The following is a 14,223-nucleotide window of genomic DNA, read 5'->3' on the forward strand; positions in this document are numbered from 1 at the left end:
TTTCACAATATCCCCCTAAGTCCACCTCCCTGTGAATCTGCGAAGTGAGTGTGTGTTACCAAATCTGTAACATAACCGATATAAGGCTCAGCTCATATCCAGCCAGGAAATCTGTTTACATTTACAGTGATAGAAAATAGCATCAGCATAAATGGCCAACAATAGATTTAATAAGAACTCTTTTTTTTTTTGAGGTGGAGTTTTGCTCTTGTTGCCCAGGCAGTAGTGCAGTGGCACGATCTCAGCTCACTGCAACCTCTGCCTTTCAATTTCAAGCAATTCTCCTGCCTCAGCATCCCGAGCAGCTGGGATTACAGGCATACACCACCATGCCTGGTTAACTTCGTATTTTTAGTAGAGATGGAATTTCACCATGTTGGCCAGGCTGGTCTCGAACTCCTGACCTCAAGTGATCCACCCGCCTCAGTCTCTGAAAGTGCTGGGATTACAGGCATGAGCCACTGCTCCCGGCACATCCAATAGTTTATCATACAGTTATTAAAACCAAGTTCATTTAATGCACTCACTTAACAAATATTTTTTGTGCCCTGTTCCCAGATTCCCAAGCTGGCCCTGGGAGACAATGGTTTAAAAAAATGTCTACCTCGCCTCTGAGTAACTGATACTTGCTTTCCAGTGGGAAAGGTGAATAATAAACAAATTAATAAGCTAAATAATTACAAACTATAGTAACTCTATAAAGAAAAGGGAGCTGTGATAAGAAGTAGAAAAGACAAAGCCTATTTTCTATAGGGGTAATCAGGGAAGGTCTCTCAGAGAAGGCATTGACTCTGAGACTTAAAAAAAAAGGAGGAACCAGCCATGCATAGCACAAGCATGTCCTCGTGCGCTCAGGGAACCAACCAGTTCCTGTGCAGCTGGCATGTCGTGAGTAACAGGAAAACAGTACGAGATAGAACTGAGGTGGAGGTAAGGAAGGAGTAGTCTTCCTGGTTCCTTTCCACCTCAGTAAGGAAGCACGATTTATGTTTGCTTATTTTCATGAGAATATATCACTGAAGAATAAGTAAAGAAAAATACATTACATGCATGCAAAACATGCATTATCATTCATGGATGGAAATAAATGTTGGAAAGGAATACTTCAAATATTCAAGAATATAATGGGTTTATGAGTGATCTTTTTGTTACTTCTTTCTGCCTATCTACAAGGGACATATGTAAAAAGAAAAAGACCCATAGTTTAAACACAATGACACTGTAGAAAATGTAACAGATGCCTGCGTGTAATGTGGTTGGCAAACACTGATGACTCGGCATGGGAGGCACAGGCAAATCCTAATGGAGGGCTGCTCACCCTCCAGAGAAGCGGACCTGTCATTGCTGCTCTCCCGTTAACATGTGAGGTCATGTGCACAGATCCTCAAAGATGACTCTTTAATGGGATGTGGGCACCATAATATTTAATTCTACAATTTTCATACTGTGGCTTATATGCCATTTGAAAGCTGGCAGAAATAAACTCTTGAGAACTGAAATGGCATCTCCCTAGACCCCAGAAATTTCATCACAGGAAATATTTTGATTGTGTTAATCACTATTGAATTCCCCATTCCCTGCCTTCCAATCAGCCCTTGTTTAAAGCTTATTTTCTGTGCCAATCAAAGATTTCTTTCAGATAATCATAAGAACTCTTCTTTGGGAACTAACAAATGTACTCATTGGGTTTCACTGTCTACACCTCCAAGGGAATGCTGGAAGACATGATGCATATCCTAATGCTACTCATTCTATAGCTGTGCTCAGATAAATGTGAATTTGGTTTCAATCTTCAAATGCATTGTCTGAGATGAGTTGTGTAGACCACTGCTCCATGATTACATTCGGGGAGATTCAGAGGTTCGTGACTGTGTCTAAGCCAAAAATAGTGGCAGTATGTCATGTGAAATAAAAATGAGTAAAAGATTACGTAATGGAAAATATGAAAAGTGAATCTCTCCAGGGTATGCCTTCAAGATTGCAGCCAGCCACATCTCCCAACAAGAGAAACTAAAAGCACACAGACAAAATATTTTTAAGCTTTTTTTTTCTTTTTTTTCTGACAGAGTCTCACTCTGTTGCCCAGGCTGAGGTGCAGTCGTGCAATTTCGACTCACTGCAACCTCTGCCTCCTGGGTTCAGGCGATTCTCCTGCCTCAGCCTCTCCAGTAGCTGGGATTACAGGCACACACCACCCCACCCAGCTAGTTTTTGTATTTTTAGTAGAGATGGGGTTTCACCATGTTGGCCAGAATGGTCTTTATCTCCTGACCTCGTGATTCGCCTGCCTCAACCTCCCAAAGTGCTGGGATTACAGGTGGGAGCCACCGCACCTGGCCTAAGCTACCTTTTTCAAGACATTGGAGAGCCCTAAGGGGAGGAGGCCATGAGCGACAAAGACCTCGGTATAAAGGAGCCTGGTTGGTGTCAGCTGCTGTTTTGCACAACCTTTATCCATTTAGGCACTTGCTAGCTTCAGTGTGATGGGGTTGGGGACTGGGAATCTCAGCAGAAATCCTAGCGTAAAACAGAAGCCAGGTAGCATTCTCAGCAGCCTCACAAGGACAAGGAAATAAAAATTGGAGTTCATTCATCAAGGCAGCTTGAACTTCAAAGGCTAAGATCTAAAAGAAATGGGAAAAACAGAAATGAACTCAGAGACTCTTCTCAACTCAAGGCATTTGAGAATGCCTTATTTTCACAGTGAAAGAAGCAAAGAACCTGCAGAGAAATGTCATTAAAAGACTGAAAAGCTAAACATAGCTTTCAGCAGTCTCATAGTTTCGGGGAGATGAAAATTACAGTTAATGGTTGTCTTGATTTATGACAAGAGTGACACCATAGTACAGTGGCGGAAAGAATCATTCTTTGGATGGATGGTGCTGGATCAAATGAATATTCATACAGACAAAAAATGAATCTTGAGACTTATCTAAAAGTTATACACAAAACTCTAAATTGCCTGCCCTTCTAGAAGTTACAGATAAAATGATAATCCTTCTAGAAAGGAGGATAGGAGAATCTCTTTGTGACATTGGGTCAGGTGAATATTTTCTAATTAGTTCATGGAAAGTAAAAAACTTCAAGGAAAAAATCAATTTAGCTACATTAAGTTGGAGAGTCTTACTTAACAAGCAAACACCAATAATTAGCTTGACTATGGTCATTTCACAATGCACGTGTATATCAAAATATCACGCTGCACACATAAAATATACCAGTTTTTGTTTGTTGATAATACCTCAATATAACTGTTGAAATAAAAACACTGGTAGGAAAAGGCAAGCTGTAGAAACACTATAAACATATTTTGTTAAAAGAGGAGATTCAATAGAAATGCTGGGAAATTTTGGAACAAGCATTTCATACAAAGAAATAAAAAACACATCCAAATGATCACTGAAAGTCAGCATAGCAGTTAGTTAATTCTGGGTGTGGTGGTGTGTTACAGGGTTGAAAAGGGGTCTTTTTAGGGGGCCAGTAGTATAGTATTTCTTAATTTTGATGTTAGTTATACAAGCATGTTAACTTTAAAACCTTGCAGAGTTCTACACCTATGATTTGTGCCTTTTTCTTTATATCAACTGCATATGTAATTTCATTTAAAATTATTTACTTAAATTTTACTTTAAAAAAGAGTAGGAACACTTCCACTTCCAACCAATATGGAGTAACGAGAGCTGCTTTTACCCATCCACCTGACACAGACCAAAAAAAAACCTAGAAGTAAAAATATTTCAAACAATAGATTGTAAGACATTGAACGTTAGCCAACAAGGGACGCTAATCCCTGAAGGATGGAAGACAAACTAGATGGATATTACAATGCTTCCAGTTTACGGCCTCAAGAGAGTATTCTTGCTGTGGTACAGGGAAAAAGAAAGCTCTTTGATTTGAGGACTCTGAGAGATCAGCAGACCAGAATCAAGAGGACATCAGACTGAAGAAGAGAGAGCAGCACTCTCTGAGAGAGAGAAAGAACTCCCACATTCTTCAGAGGAGCCTCAGTTAACATGAAACAGAATTCCGGTCAGCAGAGGAATGTGAGGAACCCCCTGAAGCCAGAGGAAAGAAATACTTGAAAGAATTTACAAAACGTTGTAAACTAAGTTCTAAAACTGACAAACTATTTTTGTAAAATATAATGGCATCCCAGAACAAAAGCCAGGATTATTTCTAGTAATGCCAAAAAACAAAAATAACCTCACCCAACTAGGTAAACTGTAGTGTCTCGCATCTGATCCAAATGTGTTAAGGCATGGAAATAAGCACACAGATACGCCTCATGCTAAGGAATAAAACAATCAGTCAGAAACAAAAGAGAACTGGCACAGACGCTAGAATTATTAGACAAATACATGAATGAAGTTATTACAACTGCATTTCATATGTTCCAAGACGTAAAGAAGGCTATCCCCTTTCTTTTCCTCTCTCCCCCACATAAACACTGACACGCTCACACACATACAGACAGAAATGCTTCTCATCTTACAACAGAGTTGTGTCCAGATAAACTCAACATGAGTCATAAGCAAAAAATGCATTTAATGCACCCAGCCTATGGAACATCATAGCTTAGCTTAGTCTACTTCATACATACTCATAACACTTACTTTAGCCTTCAGTTGGGCAAGGTTATCTCACACAAAGCCTATTTTATAATATAGTGTTCAATAGCTCATGTAATTTACTGAATACCACACTGAAAGTGGAAAACTGTATTGTTGTATGAGTATTCAAAGTATGACTTCTACTGCATAAATATTGCTTTTGCACCAGAGTTCAGTTAAAAAAAAAAAAATCCTAAGTTGAAACATTGTAAGTCCAAAACTGTCTGTATATGTACATGCATTTATGTATACTTACATGCATATATGTTGAAATATACATATCTACATATGTGATGAATAGACACAAATGTTTTAACATGTAGAAAATCCTATCTCTCCCAATTAAAACTTCTAGAGATAAAAACCACAATGTCGGAGATGGAAAATACCCTGGGTAGGCATAACAACAGACTAAGCATCACAGAATAAGAACTGTGAACACAAAACTGTAACAGTAGAATGACTTTATCCAAAATGAAACAAAGAAAAAAAAAAGAGAAAACAGAAATAAGAAGAGCATCAGTGAGCAGCAAAACAATCCCAGTCACCTAATATTTGAGTAATTGAAGTTCCAAAAGGAGAAGATGAAGAGGGGGTGACAGAAAAAAACAGATTTGAGGATATAGTGACTGATTTTTTTTCACCTAGTTTTATCAGAACTAGAGATCCAACAGGCTCCATGAACCCAACCCAAACCCCAAGAAGCACGAAGAAAAATACACAAAAGCACGTCATAATCAAATCCGCCAAACCCAGGGATAAAATCTTAAGAGCAGTCAGAGAAAAGAAGCATTTGATACAGAGTAACAAAATAATGATGAGAACCATTTCTTGTCAGAAACAAGCTAAGTAAGAGGAGAGTTGGAGAGCATGTTTTAAAAACTGAAAAAAAAAAATGGTTCATCTATTCGACAATTGTCTATCCCCAGAAAAATATTTTAAAAGAAAAGGCAAAATAAAGATTTTTTTACACAAAACATCGATAAAAGAATTTATCAGTGACAGACCCACACTACAAGGAATTTTAATAGAACTCCTTTAGGCAAAAATACAATGATTTCATAAGGAGATATGGATGTCCACAAAGAAATAAACAATTCTAGAAATGATAATTGCATGGATAAGTGCATAAGATTTTTTTCTCATTTCTTATTATAAAACTCTTTAAAAGATAATTGACTATTGAAACAAATACCAAAACAATGTAATGCGAGTGTTATGGCAACACTCGGCGAAGGAGTGTTATGCCAAGCATGGCAACAATTGCCAAAGGTTTAGGAGAAGAAATAGAAGTACACTGTTTTAGTTTCTTATACTTATGCAAAGTAGTATAAATCACTTTAAAGTATGCTGTGATTGCCTTTGCCACGCCATGGATATCACTGTAGATCATCACATTAAATGAAATAACTCAGAAACAGAGAGTCAAATACAGCATGTTCTCACTTACAGGTGGGAACTAAAAAATGTGTGCACATGGACATACAGAGTGGAAAAGCGGACACCAGAGAATCCAAAGGGAAGGGAGGCTGGTAGGGGAATGAGGGATGAGAAATTACTTAATGGATATAATGTATACCATTCAAGTGATGGCTACACTGAAAGCCCACACTTCACCACTGTGCAATATATCTATGTAACAAAACTGCACTTATACCCCTTAAATCTATTGAAAAAAACTATACGGTGATAAGTTACAGTTGTTTAATGTAAACTCTGAAGAATGAATCATAATAACAAAACAAACATTTAATCAGCAAACATAGAATATAAAATGGAATAATAAAATATTCAATTAATCCAAAAGAAGGCAGGAGAAGAGGAAAAGAGGAAGAAAGAACCTTTGAGGAAACTATAATGTAAATAGTAAGATGATAAATTTAATTCTAAACATATCAGTAACTATATTACATGTAAATGTATAAACACTCCAATTAAGAAGGCAGATTTTTTTAAATATAAAAGCAAAGCTCAACTATGAAGTTCAAAGAAACATATAGGTTAACATTAAAATAATGGGAAAAATCATGCTAACACTGAACAAAGCAAAATATCTCATGAAGCATTAATATCTCATGAAGTAAATTTTAGAGCAAAGAATATCATCATAGATTAAAAAGTTGATTTCACAATAATAAAATAGTCAATGTATTGAAAGGCTATAATAATCTTCAATATTTACACTCCTATTAACAGAACTTGAAAATATACGAAGCAAAAGCTGATAGAACTGCTAGAAGCAGACAAACCTGCAATTATAATCAGAGATTTCAGTATGCCTCCCCAAAATTGATAGGTCTAATGGAAAAATCTGTGAGAATATGATATACTTGAACAATACTAATAATGAACCTGACCTAATTGACCTTCATAGAATAATCCACCAAAGAAGAGTAGAATACAGTTTTTTCAACTGCACATTGAAAAATCACCAAGTTAAACCACATCCTGTGCAATAAAACAAGTTTCAGTCAGTATAAAAGCATTTCAGTAATACAAAATACATGTTGTGACCACACAGGAATTAAAATTGTAATCAATAACAGATTTCAGGAAAATTTTCAAATTTTCAGAAATTAAATATGCAGTTTTAGATTTCTATGGGTCAAAGAAGACATTAAAAGGAAAATTAGGAAGAATTTTGAAATGAATGAAAATCTTAACACGATATCAAAGACTGCAGGATGTCAATGACCCAGAATTTGGGAGGGGATGTTTAAATACCTGTATCAGAAAAGAAGAAAAGCCCCTTGATGACTTCAGCTTCCGTCTTAAGCAACCAGAAAAAATGGATAAAGCTCAAAGTAGGCAGAAGAAAGAATATGCTTTTTAAAAGAGCTCAGAGTAGATGTCAATGAAATGGAAAATAGTGAAAAAAGAGGGAAATTAATCTGAAAGCTTGTTTTAAAGGATATAAAACTATTGATAAATACCTTTCACACTGATCAAGAAAAAAAAGGCACACAAATTCATAATACCAGGGAGCAGAGAGATGGCATCACGACACATTCTAAAGACGCTAAAATGCTAATAACAATATTACGAACAGTTATGTAGCGGTAAATTTGAAAACATATATAGAAAAAATCTTGAAAAACAAAACTACTGAAGCTCAAGTGAAGAACGAAGAGCTATCTTAAACAGCCCTATATCTAATAAGGAAATTTGCATTATTCGTTTAAAAAGTTTTTTAAAGAAAATTCCAGTTCCAGATGGTTTCACCGTTGAATTCTACCAAGTAGTTAAGAAAGACACAACACTAATTTTATAAATTTACTTCAAAACATTGAAAAAAGAAACTATGAGGCCAACATGGCCAGGATACAAAAACCAGACAAAACTTTCCAAGAAAAGAAACTTAAGGACCGATATCCTTCATGAACATAAATATAACAATTCTAAACAAAATTTTTAGCAAATTGAATCTAACAGTGTAAAAGATCATAATACCTCCAGATCCAGTGTTGTTCATCTTAGGATTGTCTAGTTGTTTTAAAATTTATATATTCATCAATTATTTACTTCATATCAACAAACTTAAAATGCAAAGTCATAAGATAATCTCACTAGATGTTAAAAAGCATTTGGCAAAATTCAGCATTCATTCTTGATTAAAATATAAATAAATAAACTTCTAACCAAACTAATCATTAAGGAAAATCATTGCAATCTGTAAGAGGCATCTACTGAAAACCAGCAGTTGGCATGTTCTTACTGGTAAAGTTTGAATGCTTTCCCTATGAAATCAAGAACAAGACAAAAATGCCTGCTTAGATCACTTGTATTCAACATTGTACTGGAAGTTCTTTTTTTTTTTTTTTTAAGACGGAGTCTCGCTCTGTCTCCCAGACTGGAGTGCAGTGGCCGGATCTCAGCTCACTGCAGGCTCCGCCTCCCGGGTTCCCGCCATTCTCCTGCCTCAGCCTCCCGAGTAGCTGGGACTACAGGCGCCGCCACCTCGCCCGGCTAGTTTTTGTATTTTAGTAGAGACGGGATTTCACCGTGTTAGCCAGGATGGTCTCGATCTCCTGACCTCGTGATCCGCCCGCCTCGGCCTCCCAAAGTGCTGGGATTACAGGCGTGAGCCACCGTGCCCGGCCTGTACTATAAGTTCTAAAAAGTGCAATAAAGCAATTAAAAGATACTAAAGGCACCCAGATGGAATGGGATTGGGCAGATGGAATGGGATTGGGCAGATGGAATGGGATTGGGAAAACTGCCTTTCTTTATACACCATATAGAGAGTGGAAAAAGTCGGTGTAGGAAATCCAGTCAACTGTATCGTAAACCGACTGGAACTGCTTAGAACACTTGTAGGGTCCAAGCACAAGATTCAGCAAAATCAAACTACAAAAATCCTTTCAAAGAACAGTCACATATCCACATTGAAATTCAAAGATACTACATACTTTCAAAGAACAGTCAGACATCCAAATTGAAATTCCATGTATAATGCATAAAAAATATGAAACACTTAGGGATAAATAATAAAAATGGGAAAGACCTACACTGAAAACGGTAAGACTTTGCTGGGAAAATTATAAAGAAAGAGATACATCATGTTCATAGGTGAGAACTCTCAATATTGTTAACATGTTGGTTTTTCCCAAATCAATTTATGATTCAGTGAAGTCCCAATCAAAATCCATGAAGACGTTTTAAATAGACATTGACAAACTGATTTTAAAATTTATATGGAAAGGCAAAAGACCTAGCATAGCCACAACAATATTGAAAAAAAAGAACAAAATTAGTACTAATCAAAATCATAACACGCTTTTTGTATAAATCACAACTAAAGAGAATAAAAATGCAAGCCACAGACTGGGTGAAAACATTTGCAATCATATCATAAATTTGACAAGAAGTTTGTATCTAGAATATTAAGAACTCTCAAAATTCAAGAAGAAAAAAATGACATGAATGAAAAATGGGAGCAAGATTTGAACAGGTGCTTCACCAACATAGATATATGGAAAGCAGGCACACAAATAGGTATTCCGCACCATTAGCCATTAGAAAAATGAAAATTAGAACCACAGAGAGAGATTACTACACATCTATTTAAATAGCTAAAATTAAAAAGACGAATGGGGCCGGGCACGGTGGCTCACGCCTGTAATCCCAACAGTTTGGGAGGCCCAGGCGGGCGGATCACCTAAGGTCAGGAGTTCAAGACCATCCTGGCCAACATGGTGAAACCCTGTCTCTACTAAACATATAAAAATTAGCCGGGCATTGTGCAGAGCACCTGCAATCTCAGCTACTCAGGAAGTTGAGGCAGGAGAATCACTTGAATCCTGGAGCTGGAAGTTGCAGTGAGCCCAGATCATGCCATTGTACTTCACCCTGGGCCACAGAGTGAGACTCCATTTCAAAAAAAATAAAAATAAAAACAAAAAACTAATGGCAGGAATGTGAAAGAAATACTCCACAACGACTTTGGAATACAAGTACCTTGGCAATTTCTTTGAGTTAAACACATGCCTATCATATGATGCAACCATCCTAGGTATTCACCCAAAATAAATGAAAAGACATATCCATAGAAGCTGGCACATGGATTTTCACTGAAGCCTTATTTGTGAATAGCCCCAAATTGGAAGCCAACCAAGTGTCCCTTAACAGGTTAATGGATGTACAGAGAGTGGTATCTTCATACAATGAATACTAATCAACAATAAAAAGAAAGAAAATATTATTAAATATTACAAAATGGCTGAAGTGTAAAATAGCCATGCTGAGAAAAAGAATCCAGGCTGGGTGCAGTGGTTGACCACTGTAGTCCCAGTGCTTTGGGAAGTCAAGGCAGGAGGATGGCTTGAGGCTAAGAGTTTGAGATCAGCCTCAGCAGCATAGTGAGACCCTGTCTCCACAAAAAATAAATAAATAAAAATTAAAATTGGACAGCTGTGGTGGCACATACCTGCAGTCCTAGCTACTTGGGAGGCTGAGGTGGGTGGATCACTTGAGCCCAGGAGTTCAAGATTGCAGTGAGCTATGATTGCACCACTGCACTCCAGCCTGGGCAGCACAGCAAGATCCTGTCTAAAAAAAAAAAAAGAAAAATCCAGACCAAAAAAATTGTACAGATGCTCTTATTTCTTTAAATGATGTTTGAGAAAAATACAACCTCATTTATAGTCACAGGAGGCAGAGGAGGAGTTGTCTGAGGAGGGTGGTATAGAAGGGTGTGAGGGAGGGATTACAAATCAAGGTGAAAAATCTTTCTGACCCATCTCTACTAAAAATACAAAAATTAGACAGATGTAGTGGTGCATGCCTGTAATCTCAGCTGCTAGGGAGACAGAGGCAGGAGAATCGCTTGAACCCAGGAGGCGGAGGTTGCAGTGAGCCAAAATTGCACCATTGCACCCCAGCCTGGGCAACAAGAGAAAAACTCCATCTCAAAAAAAAAAAAAAAAAAAATTCTTTCTGAGAAGATGGATGGGCTCATTGTCTTGATCAAAGGGAGTTTTTCACAGGTGCATACATATAGCAAAACTTATGAAATTGCACACTTTCAATGTGCACAGCTTATTGTATGTTAATCATAATTCAATAAAGCTGTTAAAAAATACTTGTCCACAATTTATTTGCCACTTTTTCTGTTAACAAACAAGATGTAATAGAAAAGTATATGCAAATAGCTGTGAGTCACCAATGTTGTGGTTCCCCAAACTTTGGAAATCTTCTTTTATATTTCTTTTGTTGGTGGGAGATGAAGCTTATTTGTTTCCTTCTTGGGCCCTGGAATAAAAATACGTTGTTGTCTGTGAAAGATACATGAACTCATTACTACCAAATTTAGCAACCATCATCAATAACATCTCTGAAATCACAGTTTTCTGGGCTAATTGTATGATCTTCAACACTCATTGAAATAAATTCTTATTTTTTCATAGTCTACTCTATTTCCTAAAAATCATCTTTGCATTACCAGTTTGATGTTCTTCATGGAACATGGTCAGAGCTTAATGTCCATAGTGTAGTGCCTGTCTCCATCTCATTTTCCTTCCTCTCTTACCTCACCTGCTCTATTTTCTCCAAATATGGTGGTAATTTCAAAAAACGTGGGTTTGTTTCTTAATTTTGACTTCTTAATATTCCAGTGGAAGGCCAGATGCGGTGGCTTACTCCTGTAATCCCAACACTTTGGGAGGCTGAGGCGGGTGGATCACCTGAGGCCAGGAGTTCGAGACCAGCCTGGCCAACATGGTGAAACCCCGTCTCTACTAAAAATACAAAAACTAGTCAGGCACGGTGGTGAGCGCATGTAATCCCAGCTACTAAGGAGACTGAGACAGGAGCATCCCTCGAACCTGGGAGGCAGATGTTGCAGTGAACTGAGAACAAGCTATTGCATGCCAGCCTGGGCAAAAGAGCAAAACTCCGTCTCTTAAAAAAAAAAAAATACAGTGGAGATTGTGCTTCTAAAACTCTATCTAAAGATGATCTAGGCTGCCTTGCTAGTAGAGTTCTAATTTGTGTCTGTAAGTGAAAGTCAGATGCATGAGGTTTAAAGGTAAAAAGCAGGGAAGGCATTGGTCTCCAGTGGCAGGTGCAGAAGTACATGTGGGCATTGGTGGATGGTGAGCATGAGGCGGTGCCACAGTTTCCTGACTTCCTCCTGGGCATCAGTCACTTGGGTGCGAACATAATTTGCAAGATTTCCATCAGCCTTTCTGACTGCCTGCTCAGTCCTTCCCTTGTTGAGTCAACCTTTAATTCTCTACATGAAATAATCCCTGCTAAAAGCATCTAATGACTTCAGATTTTTTGTCTGAATCAGTTAGTGTTTTCATATTCGGTTGGTAGGTTTTGTCTTTTAAGCCACTAAGCTTTCTGGGATTTCTTAAATTGTGGTAAAACATAAAAAACTAAAATTTTTCTTTTTTTTTTTTTTTTTTTTTTTTTGAGACGGAATCTCGCTTTGTCGCCCAGGCTGGAGTGCAGCAGCGCGATCTCGGCTCACTGCAAGCTCCACCTCTTGGGTTCACGCCATTCTCCTGCCTCAGCCTCCTAAGTAGCTGGGACTACAAGCACCTGCCACCATGCCTGGTTAATTTTTTATATTTTTATTAGAGACGGGGTTTCACCATGTTAGCCCGGATGCTCTTGATCTCCTGACCTCGTGATCCACCCGCCTCGGCCTCCGAAAGTGCTGGGATTACAGAAGTGAGCCACCGTGCCCGGCCAAAAATTTACTCTCTTAATCATTGGTAAGTGTACCGTGCATTCACACTGTTGTGCAATTGATCTCCAGAACTATTTTCATCTTGCAAAACCAAACGCTGTTCCTATCTCCCCTTCCCCCAGCAAGCACCATTCTCCTTTTTGTCTCTATGGATTTGACCATTATAGGTACCTCATATAAGAAGAATTATACAATATTTGTCTTTTGTGACTGGCGTATTTCACTTAGTATGATGTTTGAACCAGTTGTATTTTGTCATATTTAATATATGGAACCTTGGCCAGAGGAATAAAGCAAGTGTTTGATTTTGTTGATATAAAACAGATTCCTTTCCTAGAATTCTAAGTAGTTCTACCCATGCAAAAAAATTCAAATGCTTTGTTTCTTACTTCTTCTGCATTTTCTACTACCCTGATTTTAGTGCATCCAAGGGGCTGACGATAGCTCAGGATAATTTGCCAGAGAACCTCTGCCCACTGGCAAGCCCCGGGAAACCTCTCCTTGTTGTGTTAAGTCTCTGAAATCAGGCACTCTTACCCATGCTGAGTGTTATCTAGACATAATTTCTCTCTAAATTCTATTACTGGCCTTTGGCTGCAGACAAATAAGTTAATTCACATCCATGTCAATAACTCAGTCACACTAAAATTGAATCAATGAATATAATTAGGACTCCAAGTATGCTGTAATTTGGCAGTGATGGTACTCATAGTGAGGTGGTGAGATTAATCACTGGGTGTCATAAATGAAATGTGCTGGTTCAAAAGAATCCAGCACAATTTCCCTGGCTGGGATGAGGGCTGGCAGTCGTGGGTTTTCCTGGACAGCGTTGGGCCCATACACTCTGGAGGAGCCTGAGTGCGCTACCGTGAAAAGATGGGAGCATGAAGAATGTTCGCCATCACCTGGAGATTCAGGGTCAAATGAGTCAGTGTTCTGTTTTGGCTGCCCAGGTTTTGGGGGGTGCTAAATGTCTTTACCAGCCCAGGAAACCTGTGGTCCCCGAACTATCCAGGACAATGGAGGAAAATTCGAAATGAAAATACTTCGTGCAAACTCGAAAGCTCATCCATGAGAAACTAACAACTTGTTCTGCACATGAATCTTCTGAGTTTGGTTTTCTGGTTTACAAATCCACAGCGGATCAGAAATAGCAAGTTACAAAATGAAACAGAGCAAACTATACATGAAATAACAATGGGCAATGAGGAAACTCTGGAAAATAACACAAACACAGCAGACATGGGACCTCCAAGAACATCTCCGTTTGGGCCATTAAATGTAGGAGCAAATAGCTCTATGGACTGCAGCAGGTCTTATGTTTATCTACAAATTTCACCACCACACACACCACACACTTACAAACATAAGCAGGTCTTATGTTTATCTACAAATTAAGAAACATGTTCATAATTA

General features: G+C 38.1%; 1 long non-coding RNA gene across 1 annotated transcript in view; it reads right to left on the minus strand.

The window, feature by feature from the left end:
• Window positions 1–14,223, minus strand: part of LOC108528396 (uncharacterized) — an 84,767-nt gene that overhangs the window by 15,599 nt on the left and 54,945 nt on the right. The gene's annotated exons all lie outside the window — the stretch shown is intronic.

The sequence above is a fragment of the Rhinopithecus bieti genome, unplaced genomic scaffold, assembly GCF_001698545.2.
Source record: "Rhinopithecus bieti isolate Rb0 unplaced genomic scaffold, ASM169854v2 scaffold_5246, whole genome shotgun sequence".
NCBI classification, from domain to species: Eukaryota; Metazoa; Chordata; class Mammalia; order Primates; family Cercopithecidae; genus Rhinopithecus; species Rhinopithecus bieti.